This window comes from Leopardus geoffroyi, chromosome E2 (assembly GCF_018350155.1).
Source record: "Leopardus geoffroyi isolate Oge1 chromosome E2, O.geoffroyi_Oge1_pat1.0, whole genome shotgun sequence".
NCBI classification, from domain to species: domain Eukaryota; kingdom Metazoa; phylum Chordata; class Mammalia; order Carnivora; family Felidae; genus Leopardus; species Leopardus geoffroyi.
The window spans coordinates 15,830,176-15,842,026 of record NC_059335.1 but is presented as its reverse complement, the minus strand read 5'-3'; the positions used below and the strand labels follow the sequence as shown (position 1 = coordinate 15,842,026).

The 11,851-nt window shown below is 47.1% G+C and overlaps 1 protein-coding gene across 5 annotated transcripts in view; it reads left to right on the top strand.

Annotated features, from left to right (window-relative positions):
* The window catches only part of SIPA1L3 (signal induced proliferation associated 1 like 3), a 237,928-nt gene that overhangs the window by 83,921 nt on the left and 142,156 nt on the right, over positions 1 to 11,851 (top strand). For all 5 annotated transcript variants that reach the window (XM_045440895.1, XM_045440889.1, XM_045440892.1 and 2 more), the window contains one exon: positions 9,581 to 9,648. The gene's annotated coding sequence lies outside the window, so the exon portion shown is untranslated. The remainder of the gene's footprint in view (positions 1 to 9,580; positions 9,649 to 11,851) is intronic.

Genomic DNA, 11,851 nt, shown 5'->3' with positions numbered 1-11,851 from the left:
TTCTTTTCAGCCTTACGCTCGTGGCCATCCCATCGTCAATGAGGCCTATGTGTCCTTGATTTGAAATTCACATCTTTACCAGCCTCCTCCTTTCCATTCCTCTGCCCTCGCCCTGGTCCCAGCCGCTGCCTCCTCTCCTTGGGTATTACAGCGGCCACCTCATTGTTCTCCCTGCGTCTTTTAAACCCTGACCATCTCTGCACAACAGCCAGAGAAATCTTTCAGAAATGTAGATCGGAACACATCACTCTCCTGCTTCCCCTCATACTTAGAATAAAAAGCATGTGTATGACTGTGGCTCACAGGGTGCTCTGGATGTCTGCCACGTCCTGGAGCGTTCCCTCTTGCACCGCAACCATCTAGCCACACAGGCCTCCGGTGAATTTCCTTGAACAGCCTCCCACATTCGCCTCCATCTCCTGGGATACTTTTTTTTTTTTTTTTCCTTAACTTTCATTAGAGACTTTATTATCAACATAGTGATTGAATCACAGTAGCCCTTTGAGTGCCTTTTAATTGAGATATAATTGACATGTCATAAAATTCACTCTTTTGAAGTACACAATTCAGTGGGTTTTGGTGTATTCACAAGGCTATGCAACCATCACCAGTATCTAATTCCAGAACATTTTCATTGGCCCCAAAAACAAAACAAAACTCATCAGCAGTCATTCTCCATCCCCCCCGCCATCCCCTCCTCCCAGCCCCTGGCAACCACTAATCTACTTTCTGTCTCTCTGGATTTGCTTCTTCTGGACATTTCATGTAAATGGCATCATACAATACATGGTCTTTTGCGACTGGCTTCCTTCACTCAGCATAATGTTTTCAGTGTTCATCGATGTTGTGCATGAATCAGCGCGTCATTCTTTTTATGGTTGAATAATATTCCATTGTGTAGATGCGCTGCTTTTTGTTTATCCGTTCTTCAGTTGATGGACATCCTGGAGACTCTTACTTCCACTTTTCACATGACTTCCTTCTCCTTTCTCTTCAGTTCTGGGCTAAAATTTACCCTGGTTTCCTACGTGGTACTTCTCACCATTCGTACTCATACATGTATTTGTTTGCCTGTTTGTTTATTTTCTGTCCCCTGTTCTGGACTGTAAGGTTTGTGAGAGCAGGGACTGTGCCTGCTTTTGTCTACCAGGTCTCGCACCCTAGCGTGCACAGTGTCCAGCCTAGGGGAGCGTTTCATAATTACTGAGTGGGTGGCTCAGGAGATCTCCTATAGGTCTTATTTTGCCTCCTCGTAGGGCAAAATGGTTGTAATCCGGTTCTGTGAGAAATTCGGTACCTAGCTTTCTGCCTGCTCTTGAGGAGAGATTGAGGGTCCTCTAAAGCATGAGGACACTTTAAATGGTGGCAGGCTTCTTGAGGGGTTTCTCTGGTGTGGAACGCTGTAGCCCATTGGCCGTCTGCTGTGTAAGACCATAATATCCTTTGAAAGTACACTCGGCTGCCGGTAGCAGAGACCAGAAATAATAATAGTTTAAATTCCACGGAAGGTGGTGTCTCTGGTGATTAAAATGTCCAGAGGTTGACAGCCCTTGGCTGGTATGGCAGCTCCACAGACGTCAGGAAAAGCAGGATCCTTCTGTCTTTCTGCTTTACCGTCCCTAGCAGAAGGCTTTCATCCTAAAGGCGGCATCGTGGTCCAATACGACTCCTGGTGTCAAGCTAGTGAGTCTGAATCCAGATGGGAATTGGGCCGCGGGGTGGGGGTGGGGGGTGGGGTTTACAAAATTGTAGTCCACTCCATGTTTCTGGTGAGGAATTTTCCTTGAAGCCCCACAACAACTTCTGCTTACCTCTTGTTGGCCACCCCTAGCTGCAGGGCAGGTTGGGAGATCTTGCATTAGCTGAGCACTCGGAGAAGAAAGGGAAGGATGGCTACTGGGTGGGCAGCTAGCACCCAGTAGGTCTGTTTCCTGCCCACAGTACCCTGGGCCCTGGAGCCAGCTTCTCCTCCCTGGCCCGGACCTTCAAGCTTCCTTCCTTCCCTAAGGGGCCAGAATCAGAGCAGTGCCTTTCTCTGTGTGTCCAGTGGAGCAGAGAGTGGGGTTTTGAAGCTTTTCACAGACCTTCCATCCAAAAAATTCACCATGTCACCAGCAATAAGAACAATGGCAGCTCACCTTTATCGAACATTCACTATGTAATAGGTTTTGTTCTAAATATTTTTCATAGAGGGGCGCCTGGGTGGGTCAGTTGGTTAAGCATCCAACTCTTGATTTCATCTTAGGTCATAATCCCAAGGTCGTGGGATCAAGTCCTGTATCAGGCTCTATGCTGAGCGTGGAGCCTGCTTAAGATTCTCTATCTCCCTCTCTTTCTGCCCCTTCCCTGTTTGCGTGCACGTGCAGTCTCTCTCTCTGTCTCTCTCAAAATAAAAAATAAAAACCTAAAAAATAAATAAATAAACATTTTTCATAGAGTAATTTATTTAGGCCTCACAACACCCCGATTATTATTTATTATCCCCATTTTATAGGTGAGCAAACTGAGGCACAGACAGGTTGAGTAATCCTAGATGTTCTTACTAATGATGTTTTTTTTTTTTTCATTCTTCCCTTTCAATATATTATGAATAAGAGGATTAAAAAATAAAGACTGACCTATTTTGGTAGATTGACCACTCTTCATCTTCCATCTGATTAGCTGAGATCTGTGGGAGTGCTTTGTGGAAAAGCACCCAGCAGTCAACCACATCGACGAGCTGTTTTTATGGAGTGCAGGAAGGGGCTTAACTGTTGGCACATCTAGCAAATGGCTGGTGACAGGAGGAAAAAGGACCCACAAGCTCTGCAGGATTTCGCCAGCCTGGGAGCCTGGGGCCAGCAGACCTCAGTGCAGTTGTGCCAGCAGGCTGGGCTTGAGAAAGAAGGCAGCTTGCAGTTCAAGTCCCCCGAGAATTAATTCAGACACCACGTCATCCCTGGATGCCTGTGACCAGTCATGCTTAGTGGAAATCTGACTCCCAAAGTTCATCTCTGAGTCCTTTTGAGACACTTTGAAATCCGTGTTCGTGGCTGCTCGCACTCTCCACAGCCCATGGCAGCCAGATCCTGGCTGCGGCAAGATGTTTTAGTTAGGCGTGCATTTGGCTGCAAGTATCGGTCTGAAACGGGCAGCATTGTCATTTCAGTACATAAGATGCCATGTGTCAAGTAACATCTGGAGGGAGAAGATGTGGCTCAATGGTGTGGCAGAGGGCATGGTCAACACCAATGCTCCTCTGACTCTCTTACCCCCTCGTGGCCACAGATGGCTGCCGAACCCACTTTCCCAGGGGGCCAGAGCACCCAGAGAATTCAGTCCTTCTGTTCTGGCAGAGTAGTGTTCTGGAGACAAGTGGGACCCTCTCAAATCTGAGTAGCATCACACCTGCATTCCAAGCTAGTGAAAGGGACAAAGACTGTGTGAATGAGTCTTTTTAAATTTTTTTTTTTTTATTTTTGAGAGAGAGACAGAAAGAGCGAGTGGGGGAGGAGCAGAGAGACAGAGAGAATCCCAAGCAGTCTCCACACTGTCATTGCGAAGCCCAGTGTGGGGCTCGAACTCACGAACTGCGAGATCATGACCTGAGCTGAAACCAAGAGTCAGACGCTTAGCCGCCTGAGCCACCCAGATGCCCCTGAATGCGTCTTTTTGTGAGACGGACACTCTCCTAGAATTCCTGAATGAGAAATCTTCACTTACACCAACATGAAGATACACTCCTGTGTTCTCTTCCAGACACACTTGTATTTTGATCCATCTGAAGTCGATGTCTGGATGTGGAATCAGATGTGTTTCGGGGCTGAGCCCATACTCTTAACTGCTGTGTTTGGGAAGTGGCATTGTTGGCAGTTCTGGAGCCAGATCAACTAGGTTCAGATCCCGGTGGATTTGTGCCATCTACTTGCTGTGTGATCTTGGGCAAGTTACCTCTCTGTACCTCAGTTTGCTGGTCGGTTAGAAATGGGGATGCTAGCAGACCCTCTTCACAGGGTTGTTCTAAGGGTCAAACGAGTTGATAGTTAACTGAAAACAGTGCTGGCATGTAGTCAAATCAAAGCAAAAACCTCATGCTTTAAACCAGAGTGAGAATTTGCAAGGCCACATGGGTCTGGGAACTCGGCAGGGAATCCCAGTCAGTGGGGGAGTGAAGTGTGTCACTGAGGTTACCGTCTCTTCCTCTTTACAAGAAATTGCCAGCCGCGGTCTCAAAATGTCTGTTCCTGTGTATGCTCCCACCCGCGGTGACTGAGAGTTCCCCTTAGCCTGTAACTTCAATAACATTCGGTGGTGTCAGAGTCTGACATTTTGGCCAGTCGGCTGTGCGTGAAGTGGTCACACGTTGCTGCTTTCCCTCAGCAGTTTCTCTGCAGAGGCCTGTCTTGAGCCACTCTACCGCGGAGTTACTTAGGCTAGGCTGGAGGTGGGACAGTGAAGTCCCCAGAGCCCTATAGCATGATGCTTATCCTCTGTGGGGGACAGGAAATGAGGAGGTGAGACCCTGGAAGTCAGTGACCCAGCCCTAGTCATATCTGTGGACTGAATCAATCAATGAAAGAACTAGTGCTAAGTCGTTAGTGTGTTATTAATAGAATATAGGTCATAAGAGAAAACATGATTAATTGCAAGATGATCTCAGCGGCTGCCATACAGTGTAGCAGTTGAGGGCCTAGATTTTCCCAAGGCAGAGTCTTTTCTTCACACAGCAGCTTTGTTGGCAGGTGGGTAGAGGCAGTTGAAGGAACAGATATCTTCCTAAGTCCCTATTCCAAAGGTGGGATGAGGATGGGCATAATGGGAATCTTCTCTAAATGAAGGATGATTGAACCTCTTTATTAATAGGTGGGTAGGTCCCTGTGGCCCCAATGTGAAGCTCTGGTAAAGTCTAGAAAGGAGAAGGGAGCTTGTAGCAAAAGCCCCCAGTGAGCTGGGTTCTCCTTTACCTTAAGTCTTAGTGCCTAGATCAGCCACTTGCACAGCGAGCTGCACGGAGGAGAAAGGTCTGGCTGCCCCCATGAGCACTTGGTCAGGAGGAGTGTGTGTGCCCCGGGCGATCTTAGAGGGTGGATGAACACTGGCCAGGGTTGTGTGTCCTGCTCTAAGACAGAGAGCACCAGAGGAAGCCACCATCTCTGGGCACAGGGAGAGAAAAGAGCCGGTGCCTCGTCCTAGCCTTTGGGGCTAGTAATCCTGCCCACTGGAAGGGCAGGTGCCAGCCACCGTCGTAATCTCTGACCCGTCAGATCAGCCACCACTTCTTGACTGGTCTGCAGGGAGGACCAAGCCAAGGGGAGTGGAGAGGTGTAAGCGGATGATCCTTTCTGTACGAGCTGAGATCAAAATCCAAGGGAAGGATAGAAATGTGAGGCCCAGAAGTACAGAAGCAGAAAGGCCCGGGTGCTCGGGCTGCTTTGGGATCAGAGAGCAGCACCCTGGCTGGTTGCCCCTGCAGAAGCACCTCACGCGGAGCCATGGCAATAATGCCTGCTTCATTAAGATGTCAGTGAGGATCAAAACCAAGGTCAGTAACATGTTAATACTTTGAAATGTGATGGAAGAGATCGGCTTCCCATATGTTACTGTGGAGTGGTAGAACTTCTGTCGGCCACTTCCCTGAAAGCCCAATTTTTAAAGCAGAAAAAAAGTGGAGCTGCTGTGTTGCTAAATGGGGGCATGGGGTTCCGCAGCCTCGCCTGCTGCCTCCCCTTACCCTCTGCAGTCTCGCCTGGGGACCGCACCTCTGGACCCTCTAGAGAGGCCTGGCTCTGCCTCCCCCTGGGCCCAAACAAGCCACATAAGCGTTCTGAACCTCAGTCTCCTTATCCATCAAGTGGACGGTTCAAACTGGATCAGAGTGTTCTTTACCCAGTTCCTATGGACAGCAGCTTCAGAGCCCTTTGGATTTTTGAAACACAGTACTTTGTGGGGGTATTTTTCCCCCTCTTTCTGGAGAGACATGACATAGTTTTGTTTTGTCAGCTTCTTAGAAAGGATCATGTTCACCGAAACATGAAGGAATGCTGTATTGATTTCTGAGGTCCCTTCCGGTTCCATCAGTCAGTGATTTCTGTTGTAAATGACAGAATCTTCCCAGCTCAAACTGGCTTAAACTGCACAAGGAAGTTAATGGCTTTGGGACCTGAAAGTCCCAGAGCTGGCCTGACTGGAGCCAACACTCAGGTATTCTTGTCAGGAAGCTATCCTTCTCCACTTCTGGGTTCTGCCTCTGTCAGCTTTGACTTCTTTCTCCGGTGCCCCCCCCCCCACCTCCCAGGTGGCAGAGAGGCCTTCAGCAGCCCCTACCTTCCTTCCATCCCATCCCTTTCCCCCCAGTAATTCCAGCAAACTTTCCAGGGCCTACTCTGATTGGCCCTGCTTAGATCATGTGTCCCTCCCAGAGCCAATTGCTGTGGCTGAGGGGAGGAACCAGTCAGACTGTGAGTCAGGCCAGGCTATCCCCTCACCCCAGCTTCTGTCATCTAGGATTCTGTTTCTTGGTATAAACCCTGGGAATCGAGATGCATGGCCCCGTGACCAGGTGGGCTGTTGCTCTGGCGGGTGTGCTGGGATCGATGAGGCAAGTCCAAGGGCCTCTTCCCTTCCCAGGTGGTGTGAAGAGGGGCTCTGGGAGGTCTGGGGTCCTGGCTGAATTGCTGACCCTGTAGCCCACCTTTGCTGCCATTTCCACAACCCCTCAGCATCGTCCTCTCTGCTGTGACCCCTCCCATGTGTGAGGGACCCACACTGGTGGATATGACAGCTCCCTCCAGTCAGAGAGACGTGGCACCACCACACGTCACTGCTGATGTGACTTTAAAGAGCCATATACATCACTCTAGAGAAAGGAAGGAGAAAGAATGAGAGTGGCAGAAAAGCAATTTCCGCTGTATTTTAAAAGGCAGCTATTAAAATTTTACAGGAGCTTTATTGCAGGGGCTTTCTGATCATCCCAGGAATTTTTTTTAATGGAAAGTCTGGTGATAAAGGAAATGTTCTGGGTGCTTCTGGTTCCCTCATGCCCTGTCAAGCATCTTGAAAACCACAATTGTCAGGGCTTCATAGACCAGCTTGGGGGAAAGCCAACTACCCAAGAGACTATTTCTGAGTTTTTAAAGAGTGTGTGTTTTTCTGTATTTGCTGTTTCTATGTATAGTAACTCTGTCTAATTTCATTTTGTGCTTTCCTAAATGCCTTGGTAGTGAGCTATGGGAATTGTCAAGAACTGCACTCAACTCTGCCCTTCTGTGTAATTGAGTCATTTGGTTTTGTGAACAAATGGAAATTCAGGTCAACCTGCTTAAGTGTAAAAAGAAGCATTTGCACTTACTTCCTGGGACATTGTACACTGAATAGCTTCAGGTGTGGCTAGATCCAGAGCCTCACATGAGGTTGCCAGGACCCTGTTTCCTTGTACTTCGTGGCTCTGTATTCTTTTGTGTTGGTTTTGTTGTCAGATAGGCTCTGAAGCAGCTCTGTGTATATATCCAACCAGCTAAGCAGTGCCCCAAGAGAAATAAACCCATCTCTTTCCCTATAGTCCCAGGATATGTCCTGAGACTGCTTTTATTGAACCTAATCACCATGGCTTCAATGCCAGGGCTACCCCGAGCCATCTCTGAGGCAAGGAGCAGGAAAGAGGAGGTTAGTGGCTTTGTTGGCCAGACCTGGATTGTATGACTAGCCCTCCAGGACCCCTTCCCATACAGTGTTCACAAGGATCTGAATCTGCCCCACACTTCCCAGTTATTACCTTCCCTAGGAATCTGCTCTGCCTTTTCCCTATTGGGATTCTTAATCCTGGGTCCATAGACCCTTGAAGGGTCCTTGGATAGAATTTAGAGGATCGTGAAGTTGGCTGGGAAAAAGGTTACATCTTTATTCCCTCTGCCATCTGGAATTTAGCATTTCCTTTTCTTCAAAATGAGAGCCAAAGCTACAGTTGTATTGCAGTACCTGTGACTTTGTCACCACTAGAAATTAAAAATATTTCCATATCACATTACGATTGTTGCAGATATTGCAAAATATCACTTAGGCTCATCTGTTTCTAAATTACTATGGTTATTGGACACACCATTAGGATCTTATAATTTAAAGCATTCATAAAGAAGCACGAATATTACTGTATCTCAGATTAGGTTTTATTTTACAGATACTTTGATATCTTAATATAATTGGTTTCCTTTATAGCCTTGGGTATTGTATCTTGTTGACTTAAAAACATGATTCTGAGAAGGAGTCCACACTCATCTTTGGCAGGCTGCCCACAGGGCTGAGAAAAGTTAAGAACCCCTTTGGGTTTCTCCAGGAACCTCTAGGAGCAAGATTATTGAAGATATCCTGATTCCTAGATTCTGGAGAGCTGGCTAGCTACTCGCTAGGTTTCCTTCCTGAGAGCTGGCTGGAGTTTGAACTCAGCCTTGGTGTTTGAGTAGCGTTTGGGCATCGTGCTATTGGGGAAAGGGAGGCATTATCTGCCTGTAGTTAGCTCTCTTTTCATTGACCGCCATGGCCACTGGCTTAGCCACATGGTCAGGAGTAGGTGAGTAGGCTCTGGAGCCAGGCTTCCTGGGTTCATCCCATCTGTAATATACTTTTGACTGGCCGGGCAGCTTCAGCTAGTGAGTTTTTTTTTGTTTTTTTTTTTTAATCCATTCTGTGCCTCGGTTTCCTTTTCTATAGCATGAATGTAATCATAAACATCTATTTCTTAGAGTCATTGAGAGAGTGAAATGAGTTAGCACATGTCTGCTAGGATGTGGCCTGGCACATGGGGAGTGAGAGTCATTATTTAATGGCCATTCCTTACAGGAAGGTTCTGGATTATCCTCTCAGATCTCATCTCCCTGGCTTGGTAAACCTGGCGTAAACAGAAACATGAGGGTGAACAATACAGACAGTGGAGACATTCATTCATCCATAAAATATCTATTCAAATATGAACAACCATACTAAGTATTTTAAAACATAAATTAATACTATAAAGTTACAAGTCAGGACAAGCGCTATTTATCTCTGCCACTTCTCTATTCAAAATTGTCTGAAGGAAATATCCTTATAATGGCCTTCCATCTGCCCCTATCACCTCCCTGCCCTCGTCTCCGACCACTCGCCCCCTCACTCGCCCTGTGCCAGGCACATGGGCCCCTTGCTCCTCCTAAAATTCTCCATATACATACCCTGCCTCAGGTCCTTTGCACTGGCCATTCCCATGGCCTGGAATGCTCTTGCACAGAAAGTCACACAGCCTGTGATCCTCCTGAATTAAGGTGTCTGTTCTGTGGCCACTCTTGCAAACAGCAGGCCCATCATTCTCCTCAGCCTGCTTAGTTTCCATCAAGACTGCTGACAACTCCCTGACTCCGCATCATGTATTTGTTTTATTGTCTTCCTCCTTTACTGGAATGTCTTCTCTCTGAGGACAGCAGTGTTGTCCTGGTCACTGGTGTTCCCTTGGTGCCTAGCACAGAGCAGGTGTTCAGTAAACATTTGTTGAGGGGGTGAATTTGTAAATGACAGAAACTGCGGCAGGAAGGCTCAGACTGGCCAAGACATAACCTTGTGTTGTTCTTCTCCACAGATGCACGGTCTTTGACATTGGCTCTTGTGGCACCCTCAAGGGACACTAGTGCCCAGAACACACTGAGGGTGAGTACAGTGTGGCTGTTTGCTTAAATTTTATAACTAGTCCACATAGGTCTCTATTATCTTTAAAAATTACTTGAAAAAGTATTGAGGGGAAAATGAAAGTCTCCTTCACTGTCCTATGCATCACCTGCAAGTCTAACACCTTCCCTGAGAGCTAATTACGTCAGCAGTCAGGTGGGTGTCATGACAGACCTCTTCCCGTGAATATTCCTACTTAACGCACATGCGCACTTACATACTTCGCAGCACAAAGAGAAGAGAAGTCATGCTGTATGTGGGTGCTTCCGCAGTGTGTTTCCCACCATCCCTAGCAGCAGAGTATCTCGGAGATCTGTGTTCGTGGCGCACATCTGTGTATCACACTCTTTTTTAATTCAATTTTTTAAATTTACACAGAATAAAATTCACTCTTTGGCGTACAGTTCTCTGAGCGTAAGCAATTGCAATGTTTGTGTAACTGCCCACCACCATCAAGAGACAGACTGGCCCCCTCACCCACCCTGTGTGGATGTGCTATTCCTCTGTAGGCTGAAGATACAGTGTAGGTACTGACACAGAATTAAAACACGTACATATAGCGAATAGCTGTGATGTAAAGATTTTGAATATGTTAGAATTAGGTTTCTGGGGACTTTGCTAGTGAACATCCTGTTCTGTGTCTTTGGCATAGGCAAAGCGATGGCACTCAGTTGCCAGTGGGGCATTCCAAAATGAGGGCGCCAACCTTTGTTGGCAGGATGCCATGCGGGTGCTTGGGAGTGAGGGCGCTGTCTGATCCTCGAAGCACCAAATGCCCCTAATGGTATGGCAAGTGGAGAACAGAAGATTCTGACGTCCAGACTCTGCCCGGTTTGTGTAACCATGATGTTGGCTAAGTTGCAGGGACCAGCGGGTTGACCCTTGGGAACCGAGTGAATCTAGACAGCAGCTTCTCTTCTTGGCTGCTTATTGGGTCTCTTCACCTTCCTTCATCCTGGCCCAAGGCTCTGCCCAGGTACCTGGAGCGTGTTCATGGAACAGTCTCAAGGGGCTGCATTTCCATCAAAGGATGCTTCTCAGCACAATTTCTTTATTAGCTCTTTTATTTTGAAGGAATTTTAGACCCCAGAAAAGTTACACCAAGCGTGCAGAAAGCTCATGTACCTACCCTTCACCCAGCATCCCCTAATGTCACCATCTTAGGCAGCCTTGGCACAGCTACCAAAACCAGGAAATGAGCACTGGTCCAGTACTGTGAACTAAGAGAGTTTAGTCAAGTTTTGCAGTTTTCCACCGATGTCCTTTTCTTTTCTTTAAAAAAAATTTTTTTTAAGGTTTATTTATTTTTGAGAGAGAGAGCAGGCAAGGAGCAGAGAGACAGGGAGACAGAGAATCTGAAGCAGGCGCCAGGCTCTGAGCTGTCAGCACCGAGCCTGACGCAGGGCTCGAACCCATGAGCTGTGTGATCATGACCTGAGCCAAAGTCAGATGCTTAACTGACTGAGCCACCCAGGTGCCCCCTTGATGTCCCTTTTCTGTTCCAAGATCCTATCCAGTATGCCACACTGTGTTTAGTCGTCATGTCTCCTTATTCTCATCCAGTCTGTAATGGTTCCTCAGTCTTCCTTTGTGCTTCATGACCATGCCAATAAATATGCCTTTGATCACCTACTGTTGTGTTCTAGGTACTGGGGATTCAGGAGTGAACAAAGCAGAATCCTTTCCCTGTGGGAACTGACATGCTACTGGAGAATAGAACAACAGACAGACAAGTGAATGTAGAAGTCCGTAAGACAGGAATGGGGCTGCCTAGGAGGAACAGGAGTGATTTTAGGCGAGGTAATCCGGGAAGGCCTCTCTGAGGAGGCCCTGAATAAGAATAAGGCTCCCAACCTAATTCATCCACCAGCCAGCAGGAGATCTAAATAAATTATCTCACTTCGAAACAGGGTTTCAGGAATTGCAGCAACAGGACACTGTTTCCTCTCGGTGGGGCAGCCCTTCTTAGCTCTCGCCCTTTGTTGCCCTGTAAAAATGCAAAGCATTGCCAGATCCTCTGACATTTTTTTTTTCCTGATAGACAGCAAAAATGAAGAATTCTTGCTAGTCCAATAAACCCAAATTATGCTACATCAGATAACTTTTAGTGATTTGTGGGTGAACATATTTTGTTTACCTTGTATTTGTTTATTATTATTATTGATTAAATTACTTTTGTAATAAA